This window comes from Oryctolagus cuniculus, chromosome 16 (assembly GCF_964237555.1).
Source record: "Oryctolagus cuniculus chromosome 16, mOryCun1.1, whole genome shotgun sequence".
Taxonomy (NCBI): domain Eukaryota; kingdom Metazoa; phylum Chordata; class Mammalia; order Lagomorpha; family Leporidae; genus Oryctolagus; species Oryctolagus cuniculus.
The window spans coordinates 14,807,555-14,822,363 of record NC_091447.1 but is presented as its reverse complement, the minus strand read 5'-3'; positions in this window follow the sequence as shown (position 1 = coordinate 14,822,363).

The following is a 14,809-nucleotide window of genomic DNA, read 5'->3' as shown; positions in this document are numbered from 1 at the left end:
AAAAGAAAAAGAAAACAACAGTGAGGTATCACTACATTTGGATTTTTTTCTTTTTTTCGACAGGCACAATGCACAATGAGAGAGACAGAGAGAAAGGTCTTCCTTTTTCCTGTTGGTTCACCCTCCAATCGCTGCTGTGGCCAGCGCATCGTGCTGATATAAAGCCAGGAACCAGGTGCTTCTCCTGGTCTCCCATGGGATGCAGGACCCAAGCACTTGGGCCATCCTCCACTGCACTCCCGGGCTACAGTGGAGAGCTGGACTGGAAAAGGAGCAACCGGGACAAGAACCCGGTGTGCCAGTGCCCCAGGCGGAGGATTAGCATAGGGAGCCGCGGTGCTGGCCTACATATTGACTTAAATGACAAAAATCCAAAATAATAACGATACCAAGTACTGTTGAGGATGTGGAGCACAAACTCTGACTTGTTGCTAGTAGGATTATAAAATGGTTCAGCCACATTATAAGGTAGTATGGTAGTTTCTCACCTCCAAAATCACCAGGGGACTTCTGGGATGCATGTGAGAACCCCTCTCTGAAGGAGGAGCCTGTTCATTCTTCCAGTAACAGCAGTCTTCACCATTGCTTAGCTGCTTCCTATGGAAGATAGGAGGGACGGCACTGTGCCGCAGCCCGTGCAGCCGCCGCCTGCGACACGAGCATCCCATTGGGCGCTGGTTCAAGTCCTTGCTGTTCCACTGCTGATCTAGCTCCCTGCTAATGTGCCTGGGAGAAGCACTGGAGGATCCTCCAAGGGCCTGGGCCCCTGCTACCCATGTGGGAGACCCGGATGAAGCTCCTGGCTCATGGTTTCCACCTGGCCCAGCCTAAGCTGTGGCAGACATCTGGGGAGTAAACCAGTGGATGGAAGATCTCTCTATCTGTCTCTGTCTCTCTGCCTTTCAAATAAATAACTAAATAAATATAACAAAGTAGTCTGGCAAAAATATTTAAATAGACAGCCCATCACGTAGTCAAAGACAACCATTCATAGAGGGAAATGAGCAAAATCTGCAGTAAATAACAGACAATGGAAACAGACTCACGGAGACTTTCGAGAGATTTACATTATTGGACTATAGAGTGGACTGTAAAACAGTGACGCTGCTACAGGGAAACAAAAAAATGCCACGTCCGACAGTGTCAGTAGGGAAATAACTACAACAAGTGGTGTGGCCAATTTGGAAAAAGAAACAGAGAAATTTTTTAAAAGATTTTATTTATTTATTTGAGAGAGAGAGTTCAGACAGTGAGAGGGAGAGACGAACAGAAAGGTCTTCTCTCTGCTGGTTCACTCCCAAAACTGCAGCAATGGCCAGCACTGAGCCAACCCAAAGCCAGGAGCCCCCTACCCTGGGATTTTCCACACAAGTTCAGGGGCCCAAGGACTTGGGCCATCTTCTACTGCTTTCCCAGGCCATAGGAGAGAGCTGGATTGGAAGAGGAGCGCCGGGACTTGAACCAGCACCCATATGGGATGCCAGCACCACAGGCAGAGGATTAACCTACTGCACCACAGCGCCGGCACCAAAAACAGAAATTCTAAGACTGAAAAATTTAACATAGAAGCCAAAATTGAAAATTCAGGGTGCTGACATTGTGGCATATGGGCAAAGCTGCCTCCTGCCATGGTGGCATGCCACATGGGAACTGGTTCATGTCCTGGCTGCTCCACTTCCAATCCAGCTCTCTGCTAATGGCCTGAGAAAGCAGCAAAAGATGGCCCAAGCACTTGGACCCCTGTACCTGTGGAGAAGACCTGGATGAAGCTCCCTGGCTTCTGCCTGGCTCAGCCCTGGCCTTGTAGCCAACTGGGGAGGGAACCAGCAGATGCAAGATCTCTCTCTCTCTCTCTCTCTCTCTCTCATTCTCTCTGTAACTCTTTCAAATAAATAAATAAATGAATATTTTTAAAAAATTATGTTCATAGTTTCCACAGCAGATTAGATATAACTAAAGCAAAATCGACTGTTTGTAGACATGCACAGTGGTGGAATGAGAGGGCCATGCCAAGGTGGCCACTGGCAAGCGAGCATTAGTTATTCAGGAATGGCTTTGGAAACTGCCTGGCAACAGGCTGTGATTGGATGGCTTTGGAGACTGGCTGGCAGGCTGTGATTGGATGGCTTTGGAAACTGCCTGGCAACAGGCTGTGATTGGATGGCTTTGGAAACTGCCTGGCAACAGGCTGTGATTGGATGGCTTTGGAGACTGGCTGGCAGGCTGTGATTGGATGGGGCACAGACAGCCCCTTGATCAGATTGGCTAGTCTTGGCTATATAAGACAGAGTTTCAACTGAAGTAAACGAGTCTGCAGGCTGCTCACCTCAAGCCTGCTTTCACCTGACTACAGGGGTCTGTGTGGTGACACCGCACCTCTTGCCCCCACCACGCTGTTCCTCTCAGAAACAAATCCACTGCAACACTGTTGAGAATTAGCGGCAACAATGCATGAAGAAAAAACCCACAATAAAATGCCAAAAGACAAAATGAGGGGGAGAATGTTAAGGAGATCAAAAGAAGGGAGAAAGAGACACTTAGGAGGCCAGGTGACCAGAAAATGCAAACTGAGATGGTATGTGGAGCTTAAATGCCTCACCAGTTATCATCACGTATAAACAGATGAACCTTCCCAGTTGAGGGATAAAGACTGACAACGTGGATTTAAAAATACAGTTGTATTCCTTTTAAAGAAACACCTTCAAGCAAAAGAATTAGGTAGATCATACATAGGAAGAGGGGCCATGATATTCCTTGCAAACACTAACGAAAAGGAATCTGCCTGAACTAAATTAATATCTGAAAGAATAGACTTTGAGGCTAAAAGTATTACATGACATAAAGAAGACCATTTATGATAAAAGGTCCATTCATCAGAAAGATTCAAAAATTCAAATTTTACATGCACTTAATACCAAGGGCTCAAAATATCTGACAAAAACAATGTCTAGAATGTAAAAAAAGAAATAGACAGTCATGGTGGTAGATTTTTCACTTACCACATTCCTCTTGGTAATGGCTAGAACAAGCAAAAACTATAAACCTATTAACAGGGCCAGCACGGAGGCAGTGGGTTGAGCTGCTGCCTGTGATGCCAGCATCCATATGGGCGCCCTTTCCAGTCCTGGATGCTCCACTTCTGATCCAGCTCCCTGGGAATGCCCGTGGGAAGCAGCAGAAAATGGCCAGAGCACTTGGATCCCTGCACCTACGTGGGAGACCCAGATGGAGCTCCTGGCTCCTGGCTTCAGCCTAGCCCAGCCCTGGCCATTGGAGCCATTGGAGGAGTGAACCAGCAGATGGAAGATCTCTCTCTGTCTCTCCCTCTCTCTGCAACTCTTTCAAATAAATAAATATACTCTTTTTTAAAGGCAATATATTTTGGTGTATATGCTTGTGTGTACATTATTCATTCCACCTAAAGGCCACATAGAAAATTGCACCCAATAACTTCAGAATATACTTTATGCTTTTTCAGCACTTGAAACATTTCTACAAATTGCCCCTATAATGGATCAAGAGAGAACTTTAGTTTCAAAATATTGAAATCATATGGAGAATCTTCTCTCATCTCAAGAAAAGCTAAACATCAGTAGGACAAGTAGAAAATCCTCTTATGTGTGTAAGCTAGGAATTCTAATTTTAAAGAACTCACAGGTGAAACCAGCAATCACAGACATTATAAAAACTATATAACAACAGGAAATATCAAACCAGAGCTACCTGCCACAGCAACATTGTTTCCTGTACAGCGTTCAGCCAAAGAAGTAAACGTCAGGGACTTTGACCAACAAGACAGTTTATTTATATCAAGTCCAGAGACCAAGCTGCGCCTCTCCAGGATGTCCACAGCACTGACGGCACCGTGAAGAAAGCAGAGACGCGAATGCTGTGCAAGTGAGGTTCAGGGGCACTGCTCGCCCGTGAGGACGGGACTGTGGCCAGCCTGGCTGCATCCGGGCCTCCACGGGGTGGTGGTGTCACAGTGTTCACTGTATCACTATTTACTGGCACACCCCACCCTCAGACGTCTCATGCACTGTCCCCTGTCTATGCTCTATTTAGCAATTCAAAACACTCTTACACACACACACAAACACACACACAAACACATATTGATCCCAAATTTAGAGTTCCTATAATTGTGCACAGTATCACCCTTCTCTTAACCACCCCACATACATGAATTGTATTGTAATTCATCTCACCCATATTGATAAGGCGCAGCTTCCATAAATCAAAACTCTTGGACTCATGCGGTAGCGCAAAGTTGCTCCTAAAGTCATCCAAACCACAAGTGTTATTGAACAGCAGCATATGTGTCCTGTGTAATGTATGTTCCCCCCGTGACTCGGGAAAAGGAAAACATTGTTTCACATGCACCTGCCTTTACAATTCAGCCCAGTGCTAAATAAAAACACAGACCACAGAACACCATGTGGTTTTCCTCAAACAGGCAAGGGGTTCTCTGGGCCCTTGTTTTGTTTTTCTTTGACTCAATGCAGTCTTATTGTCCCCAACTGACCACTGGGGAATACTCACCCATTTCCCATTTCAGGGGTGAACCAGCAGATCTCTTTCTCTCTCTCTCCCTGACTCTCCCCTTCTCTATTGCTCTACTATTGAAAAAGATATTTAAAAATCCTGAAGGTTTTAGGAGTGGGTGGAGGAGGGGGAGCTTGGTGCATAGTCAGTTAAGCTGCTGCCTGGAATGCCGACATCCCCAGTGGGTACCTGTTCCAGAGCAGGATGCTCCCCGCTGATCCAGCTCCCTCCTGACGGCCCAGAAAGCAGACAAAGATGGCCCACCTTCTGGGGACTCTGCATCCCAAGTGGGAGACCTCAATGAAGCTCCTCATTCCTGACTTTAGCCTGTCCTAGCCTTGGTCACGGCGGCCTTCTTGGAAATGAACTAGCTCCCACCGGGAGCTGTCCCATCGACAGAGCTGTGAGGAAGGGATCCATCATCATCCTTTCCCCCTAAGACCATCACTAGATTCCTTGTTAGACAGCCTGGAGGACCAGCATGTAGCTGGGTTGCTATGGTCCAGGTCTGGAAGGCCAACCAAGTGTCAGCTGAGAGAAATGCTGCCTCCAAATTGTCCTTAGAATCGCAGGGAGAAATGGAGGCATGTCCAGAGGTCTCAGGGTTCCTGGGCCACTCGAACAAAAAGCCTTGAACTGAGTCATTGAAAATGAGCAGAGATGTGGTCCTCAGTGTTTGCTCTGGGTGCTGGAAGATGAAGGTCAGGGCTCCAGCAGACTTGATGTTGAGAAAGAGCTCCCTCTCTGCTGCTGACGTGCCTTCTTCAGAGAGAGACGGTAAGATGGAAAGGCTGGTGGTTTGCTGTGGTTGATTGCAGCTAAGTACACATGTGGAGAGTGGCGTGGTAGTCCTTAAAAAGTACCACACCTTAAACCAAAACTCCCCAGTAAATTTGAAGGAAAGATCATGGCTTCCTGGGGTGTCCTCAGATGGTGAAAACACAGACCTCCCCCCGTCAAGCCCTTTAGACAGACAGGTAGCCTGCAGCTGACACTGGGGTCCAGCAGCTTAAACCCTGTTACACCATATGGTCGTATGTTTGGGGCATCCTATTTGGTGCTGATGGGAGGCCTGGGTGCTCCACTTACAATCCAGCTCCTTACTATTGTGCCTAGGGAAGCAAGGGAAGGTGGTCCAAGTGTTTGGTCTCTGCCACCCATGTGTGAGACCTGGATGGAGCTCTACGCTCCTCCCATGGCCTGATCCAGAGGTAGTAATTGTTGCTATTTGGGGAATGAACCAGAAATTTGAGGATACCTCTCTTTCTCATTTTCATTCTCATTCTCTTTATCTCTCTCTCTCTCTCCATCTCTCTGTCTCTCATTCTGTCTGTCTCCCCCCTTCTCTCTGTAACTCTCTGAAATAAACAGCTAATTCTCCTTTTTTTTTTTTTTTAGAGAGAGAAAAATAAACTTACTCACCCTGTGAAAGAGAGTTGAGCTCTAGTCCTAGCTTCCCACCTCTTTCTACTTCAGCATTGACTTTGAAGTTTGAACTTGAAGTCTAGAGGGACATGGACTGTTCTCACCACTAAGCCTGCTCTGCGTGAAAGGCATCTTTGAGGCTGAACTACAGGACCCTGGGCAGGACAGCAAAATACTCTTTAATTTCTTTCATCTAAGATTCCTAGTTTTCATTGTAGAGATCTTTTGCTTCTTCAGTCACATGTATTGCCAACTATGCTCTTTTCCTAGTGTAGCTATGGAGCATGGGATTGCTTTCTACTGGGCATTGTATGTTGACGTTGCACCCTGACACTTTGTGGAGTGTATTTGCTCTCTCGGGTTTTTGGTGGAGTCTTTGCTGGTTTTCTACATGTAAGATAGTATCATTGGGCAAAAGTGACAATTGGGCCTCCCTCTTTAATTTAGATGCCCTTGATTTTTTCTCTTGCCTAATATCTCTAGCTAGGATTCCAGCACAATGTGGAATTCAACTGAATGATGACAAAAAAAGCATCTGCATACATTTAGTATCTTTCAGCATTGATCTTGGTTTTACACTGTCTAGAAACATGCTTTCCTGTTGAGCTGTATTTGTTCATTTTCAACCTAAATTTTCTAATATAGAAATCAAATTCTTAAATTTTATGAATAATTACACATATTAAACATGCAGAATAAACATGATTTATAGGTATATGATCTCTGAGGTCAGCCAGTAATACTTCTCTTTAAGAAATTCAGGAAGCAGGGCCTGTGCACTGGCATATAGGTAAAGCCATCGCCCGTAGCATCCTATATGGATGCTGCATCGTGACATAGTTGCTCCACTTCTGACCCATCTCCCTGATGACTGCCTAGGCAGAGCAGTAGATGATGGCCCAACTGTTTTCACCCTGCCACCCACCTGTGAACCTGGATAAAACTCCTGGTTCCCAGATCGGCGTGGCCCTGCCCTGGCTCTTGTGGCCATCAAATGAGTGAACCAGTGGATGGAAGGTTTCTCTGTCTGTCTGTCTCTCTCTGTAATTCTGAGTTTCAAGTAAAGAATTTCCCCCCTGACCCCTCTTGTTTTTCCTGACAGGCAGAGTTAGTCAGTGAGGGAGAGAGACAGAGAGAAAAGTCTTCCTTCTGTTGGTTCACCCCCCAAATGTCCGCCAAGGCTGGTGCGCTGCACTGATCTGAAGCCAGGAGCCAGATGCTTCCTCCTAGTCTCCCATGCAGCCCATCCTCCACTGCCTTCCTGGGCCACAGCAGAGAGCTGGACTGGAAGAGGATGAACCGGGACAGAATCCAAAGCCCCAACCGGGATGAGAATCCGGGGTACCGGCGCCACAGGAGGAGGACTAGCCTAGTGAGCTGCGGTGCCAGGCAATGATTCCCTTTTTATAATTGTTTATTTATTTCAAAGTCAAGTTACACAGAGGAGAAGCAGAGAGAGAGAGGTCTTGCATCCACTGGTTCCCTCTCCAATTGGCCACAATAGCCTGAGCAGCGCTAATCCGAAGCCAGGAGCCAGGAGCTTCTTCCAGGTCTCATATGTGGGTGCAGGGGCACAAAGACTTGGGCCATCTTCTACTGCTTTCCCAGGCCACAGCAGAGAGCTGGATCAGAAGTGTAGCATCTGGGTTGTAAACCAGCGCCCATGTGGGATGCCGGTGCTTCAGGCCAGGACATTAACCAGCTGCACCCAGCACGGGCCCCAAATAACCCCCTGTTTAAAAAAAGACAGGAATACAGAAAGCATTTTCAATTTTATTTCACTTAATATTTCTCATTCAGGATTGATTTAGTTTGACTAAAAGTGTCATTTTCTTTTATGACACATGGTGAATGATATTTTCAGATTCTGTCATTGTCAAAAGCAGTGATGTCATAAACGCTTCATTGTGGGCATTTGTAATAAACACTTTCTCCCATGGACTGCACATCATTTCAAAATCACCCACCTGGTGCGAGCAATCTTCACTCAGTCTACCGATTCAAATGCTATGCCTTCCAGAAACAATGTTTTACCTGGTATCTGGGGATCCCTTGGTTGAGGCAAGTTGACCCTTAAACATTTACTGGCACAAGTCTACCCCTATCAATTTGTCACCCATATTCACCTCTGGATTAAAGCACGCTGATCTCCAATAAAGACAGTAGCACAGTCATACTTCTACTTAACACAGTACAACTACCCTGCATAAAACCAAAATGCATGAGCCATTCCCCAGAAGAGAGAAAAGCCCTTGCATGGCATTGGCTCTTCTTCCACTATGGCACAATTAAATATTATAATATGAAATGAGCAATAATTTGAATATAGCCGTAGAATCAAACATCTTATGTTATACAATGAGGCAATAAAGAATCAACTATATAGCTGTATGTTATACGCACACATGTATTTATCATAATGAAAAATTCTTCATTACATTATAGTAATCCTTTCTATTTTAAACAGTATCTCTTTTTATTTACTTGAAATTCAGTGTGACAGAGAGAGAGAGAGGAAGACCACAATGGTAGGCCAGCCGTCCTGTAAGTCCAAGCTGGATAGTTGGCAGAAGCAATGAATGTAGGCAGAGTATGCATGGGCGTCTGTTCCGGGAAACACAGAATGTTGGTCCTACTTGACAAGAGTAGTCCATTGTAACCAACCTGCCACCAGGTAGATGAGGGATTTCCCCAGCAACTGATGTCATATTGACATGGAATTGGTCGGACTCTGTCCCAGTTGCTCCTCTTCCAGTCCAGCTCACTGCTGTGGCCCGGGAAGGCAGTGGAGGATGGCCCAAGTGCTTGGGCCCTGCACCCCATGGGAGACCAGGAGGAAGCACCTGGCTCTTGGTATTGGATTAGCACAGCATGCTGGCCATAGTGGCCATTAGTGGAGTGAACCAATGGAAGGAAGACCTTTCTCTCTGTCCCTCTCTCACTATCTAACTCTGCTTGTCAAAAAAAAAAAAAAAAAAAAAAAAGGAAAAGAAAAAGAAAACAACAGTGAGGTATCACTACATTTGGATTTTTTTCTTTTTTTCGACAGGCACAATGCACAATGAGAGAGACAGAGAGAAAGGTCTTCCTTTTTCCTGTTGGTTCACCCTCCAATCGCTGCTGTGGCCAGCGCATCGTGCTGATATAAAGCCAGGAACCAGGTGCTTCTCCTGGTCTCCCATGGGATGCAGGACCCAAGCACTTGGGCCATCCTCCACTGCACTCCCGGGCTACAGTGGAGAGCTGGACTGGAAAAGGAGCAACCGGGACAAGAACCCGGTGTGCCAGTGCCCCAGGCGGAGGATTAGCATAGGGAGCCGCGGTGCTGGCCTACATATTGACTTAAATGACAAAAATCCAAAATAATAACGATACCAAGTACTGTTGAGGATGTGGAGCACAAACTCTGACTTGTTGCTAGTAGGATTATAAAATGGTTCAGCCACATTATAAGGTAGTATGGTAGTTTCTCACCTCCAAAATCACCAGGGGACTTCTGGGATGCATGTGAGAACCCCTCTCTGAAGGAGGAGCCTGTTCATTCTTCCAGTAACAGCAGTCTTCACCATTGCTTAGCTGCTTCCTATGGAAGATAGGAGGGACGGCACTGTGCCGCAGCCCGTGCAGCCGCCGCCTGCGACACGAGCATCCCATTGGGCGCTGGTTCAAGTCCTTGCTGTTCCACTGCTGATCTAGCTCCCTGCTAATGTGCCTGGGAAAAGCACTGGAGGATCCTCCAAGGGCCTGGGCCCCTGCTACCCATGTGGGAGACCCGGATGAAGCTCCTGGCTCATGGTTTCCACCTGGCCCAGCCTAAGCTGTGGCAGACATCTGGGGAGTAAACCAGTGGATGGAAGATCTCTCTATCTGTCTCTGTCTCTCTGCCTTTCAAATAAATAACTAAATAAATATAACAAAGTATTCTGGCAAAAATATTTAAATAGACAGCCCATCACGTAGTCAAAGACAACCATTCATAGAGGGAAATGAGCAAAATCTGCAGTAAATAACAGACAATGGAAACAGACTCACGGAGACTTTCGAGAGATTTACATTATTGGACTATAGAGTGGACTGTAAAACAGTGACGCTGCTACAGGGAAACAAAAAAATGCCACGTCCGACAGTGTCAGTAGGGAAATAACTACAACAAGTGGTGTGGCCAATTTGGAAAAAGAAACAGAGAAATTTTTTTAAAGATTTTATTTATTTATTTGAGAGAGAGAGTTCAGACAGTGAGAGGGAGAGACGAACAGAAAGGTCTTCTCTCTGCTGGTTCACTCCCAAAACTGCAGCAATGGCCAGCACTGAGCCAACCCAAAGCCAGGAGCCCCCTACCCTGGGATTTTCCACACAAGTTCAGGGGCCCAAGGACTTGGGCCATCTTCTACTGCTTTCCCAGGCCATAGGAGAGAGCTGGATTGGAAGAGGAGCGCCGGGACTTGAACCAGCACCCATATGGGATGCCAGCACCACAGGCAGAGGATTAACCTACTGCACCACAGCGCCGGCACCAAAAACAGAAATTCTAAGACTGAAAAATTTAACATAGAAGCCAAAATTGAAAATGCAGTGGGCTGACATTGTGGCATATGGGCAAAGCTGCCTCCTGCCATGGTGGCATGCCACATGGGAACTGGTTCATGTCCTGGCTGCTCCACTTCCAATCCAGCTCTCTGCTAATGGCCTGAGAAAGCAGCAAAAGATGGCCCAAGCACTTGGACCCCTGTACCTGTGGAGAAGACCTGGATGAAGCTCCCTGGCTTCTGCCTGGCTCAGCCCTGGCCTTGTAGCCAACTGGGGAGGGAACCAGCAGATGCAAGATCTCTCTCTCTCTCTCTCTCTCTCTCTCTCTCTCTCTCATTCTCTCTGTAACTCTTTCAAATAAATAAATAAATGAATATTTTTAAAAAATTATGTTCATAGTTTCCACAGCAGATTAGATATAACTAAAGCAAAATCGACTGTTTGTAGACATGCACAGTGGTGGAATGAGAGGGCCATGCCAAGGTGGCCACTGGCAAGCGAGCATTAGTTATTCAGGAATGGCTTTGGAAACTGCCTGGCAACAGGCTGTGATTGGATGGCTTTGGAGACTGGCTGGCAGGCTGTGATTGGATGGCTTTGGAAACTGCCTGGCAACAGGCTGTGATTGGATGGCTTTGGAAACTGCCTGGCAACAGGCTGTGATTGGATGGCTTTGGAGACTGGCTGGCAGGCTGTGATTGGATGGGGCACAGACAGCCCCTTGATCAGATTGGCTAGTCTTGGCTATATAAGACAGAGTTTCAACTGAAGTAAACGAGTCTGCAGGCTGCTCACCTCAAGCCTGCTTTCACCTGACTACAGGGGTCTGTGTGGTGACACCGCACCTCTTGCCCCCACCACGCTGTTCCTCTCAGAAACAAATCCACTGCAACACTGTTGAGAATTAGCGGCAACAATGCATGAAGAAAAAACCCACAATAAAATGCCAAAAGACAAAATGAGGGGGAGAATGTTAAGGAGATCAAAAGAAGGGAGAAAGAGACACTTAGGAGGCCAGGTGACCAGAAAATGCAAACTGAGATGGTATGTGGAGCTTAAATGCCTCACCAGTTATCATCACGTATAAACAGATGAACCTTCCCAGTTGAGGGATAAAGACTGACAACGTGGATTTAAAAATACAGTTGTATTCCTTTTAAAGAAACACCTTCAAGCAAAAGAATTAGGTAGATCATACATAGGAAGAGGGGCCATGATATTCCTTGCAAACACTAACGAAAAGGAATCTGCCTGAACTAAATTAATATCTGAAAGAATAGACTTTGAGGCTAAAAGTATTACATGAGATAAAGAGGACCATTTATGATAAAAGGTCCATTCATCAGAAAGATTCAAAAATTCAAATTTTACATGCACTTAATACCAAGGGCTCAAAATATCTGACAAAAACAATGTCTAGAATGTAAAAAAAGAAATAGACAGTCATGGTGGTAGATTTTAACTTACCACATTCCTCTTGGTAATTGATAGAACAAGCAAAAACTATAAACCTATTAACAGGGCCAGCACGGAGGCAGTGGGTTGAGCTGCTGCCTGTGATGCCAGCATCCATATGGGCGCCCTTTCCAGTCCTGGATGCTCCACTTCTGATCCAGCTCCCTGGGAATGCCCGTGGGAAAGCAGCAGAAAATGGCCAGAGCACTTGGATCCCTGCACCTACGTGGGAGACCCAGATGGAGCTCCTGGCTCCTGGCTTCAGCCTAGCCCAGCCCTGGCCATTGGAGCCATTGGAGGAGTGAACCAGCAGATGGAAGATCTCTCTCTGTCTCTCCCTCTCTCTGCAACTCTTTCAAATAAATAAATATACTCTTTTTTAAAGGCAATATATTTTGGTGTATATGCTTGTGTGTACATTATTCATTCCACCTAAAGGCCACATAGAAAATTGCACCCAATAACTTCAGAATATACTTTATGCTTTTTCAGCACTTGAAACATTTCTACAAATTGCCCCTATAATGGATCGAGAGAGAACTTTAGTTTCAAAATATTGAACTCATATGGAGAATCTTCTCTCATCTCAAGAAAAGCTAAACATCAGTAGGACAAGTAGAAAATCCTCTTATGTGTGTAAGCTAGGAATTCTAATTTTAAAGAACTCACAGGTCAAACCAGCAATAAGAGTCAACATTATAAAAAGTGTATAACAACAGGAAATATCAAACCAGAGCCACCTGCCACAGCAACATTGTTTCCTGTACAGCGTTCAGCCAAAGAAGTAAACGTCAGGGACTTTGACCAACAAGACAGTTTATTTATATCAAGTCCAGAGACCAAGCTGCGCCTCTCCAGGATGTCCACAGCACTGACGGCACCGTGAAGAAAGCAGAGACGCGAATGCTGTGCAAGTGAGGTTCAGGGGCACTGCTCGCCCGTGAGGACGGGACTGTGGCCAGCCTGGCTGCATCCGGGCCTCCACAGGGTGGTGGTGTCACAGTGTTCACTGTATCACTATTTACTGGCACACCCCACCCTCAGACGTCTCATGCACTGTCCCCTGTCTGTGCTCTATTTAGCAATTCAAAACACTCTTACACACACACACACACACACACACACAAACACATTTTGTGTCCCAAATTTTGAGCTCCTATAATTGTGCACAGTATCACCCTTCTCTTAACCACCCCACATACATGAATTGTATTGTAATTCATCTCACCCATATTGATAAGGCACAGCTTGCATAAATCAAAACTCTTGGGCTCATGCAGTAGCTAGAGTTGCTCCTAAAGACATCCAAACCACAAGTGTTATTGAACAGCAGCATATGTGTCCTGTGTAATGTATGTTCCCCCAGTGACTCGGGAAAGCAAAACGTTGATTCGCATGCACTTGCCTTTACAATTCAGCCCAGAGCTAAATAAAAGCACAGACCACAGAAAAACATGTGGTTTTCCTCAAACAGGCAGGGGGTTCTCTGGGCCCTTGTTTTGTTTTTCTTTGACTCAATGCAGTCTTATTGTCCCCAACTGACCACTGGGGAATACTCACCCATTTCCCATTTCAGGGGTGAACCAGCAGATCTCCTTTTCTCCCTCTCCCTGATTCTCCCCTTCTCCATTGCTCTACTATTGAAAAAGATATTTAAAAATCCTGAAGGTTTTAGGAGTGGGTGGGGGAGGGGGAGCATGGTGCATAGTCAGTTAAGCTGCTGCCTGGAATGCCGACATCCCCAGTGGGTACCTGTTCCAGAGCAGGATGCTCCCCGCTGATCCTGCTCCCTCCTGATGGCCCGAGAGAAACAGAGAAAGACGGCCCACCTTCTGAGGACCCTGCAGCCCAAGTGGGAGACCTCAATGAAGCTCCTCGCTCCTGACTTTATCCTGTCCTAGCCTTGGTCATGGCGGCCTTCTTGGAAATGAACTAGCTCCCACCGGTAGCTGTCTGAGTCCACACCTGGCCAATCCCACACACTGTGATGTCAGAGTGCTTGGCCTTCGGGGTGGGTCTTGTTCTCCATGGGTAATGCAGGTGGACACTGGGTATGGACACTCTCAGCTCTGCTTCCATGCACATCACTAGTGACAGGACCTCCCTGCTGTGTCACAGATGCAGGGACCCTCCTTCCTGTGTAGCAGCAACTGTGCATGTTTGAGCCTCTCACTCTCTCCCTTAACTCCCTCCCCCTCCACAGCCTCACCATGCTCCCCTCCCTCACCTCCACCCCCCTAAACCACCACACCCCAGACCCTCCAACCTTCCCCACACCCGACACCCAATTCCCCACCAACTTCTACCCCACATCAACCTCCCCCCACCCCCAGCCTGCTTCTGGGAGCCATCGCTCTCTTCTCAGGTCCAGGAGGTCTGCCATTGTGGCAGCCCCAGAGCGACAGAGGGGACTGTACTTGTCCACGTGAGCTCCATCTGGTAGCCAACTCCATGCAACCAGGGCACAGTGCACACCAGGACCCAAACACCACACAGGACCAGTTCCATGCATACAGTGAAGACTTTTACTGGGGAGAAGCACAGCAAAGTCTCAAGCAAATGCGAGCCCTGAGGCAGCTCAGCTTGCACACTGAGGCAGGCTACCTGGGGGCCACCTTTCGGCTGCGGGGGCCAGGGCCGCGGGCTGGGGCCGGCAGGCAGCAGGCACGCAGGAGGAATCCGAGGATACTCCTGCCAATCCTCCTGCCCAGCCCCTGCCGGCCCTTGCTCGGGACAGAGGCCAATGCTGAGGGCCCAGCCTCCTCAGGCTCAGCTGCTGGGACCTCTGGCACCACCAGGTGCGGACTGCTCCCGGGACTGGGGGTGGAGGGGGCGGCCACGGGGACGGGCTCGGGGG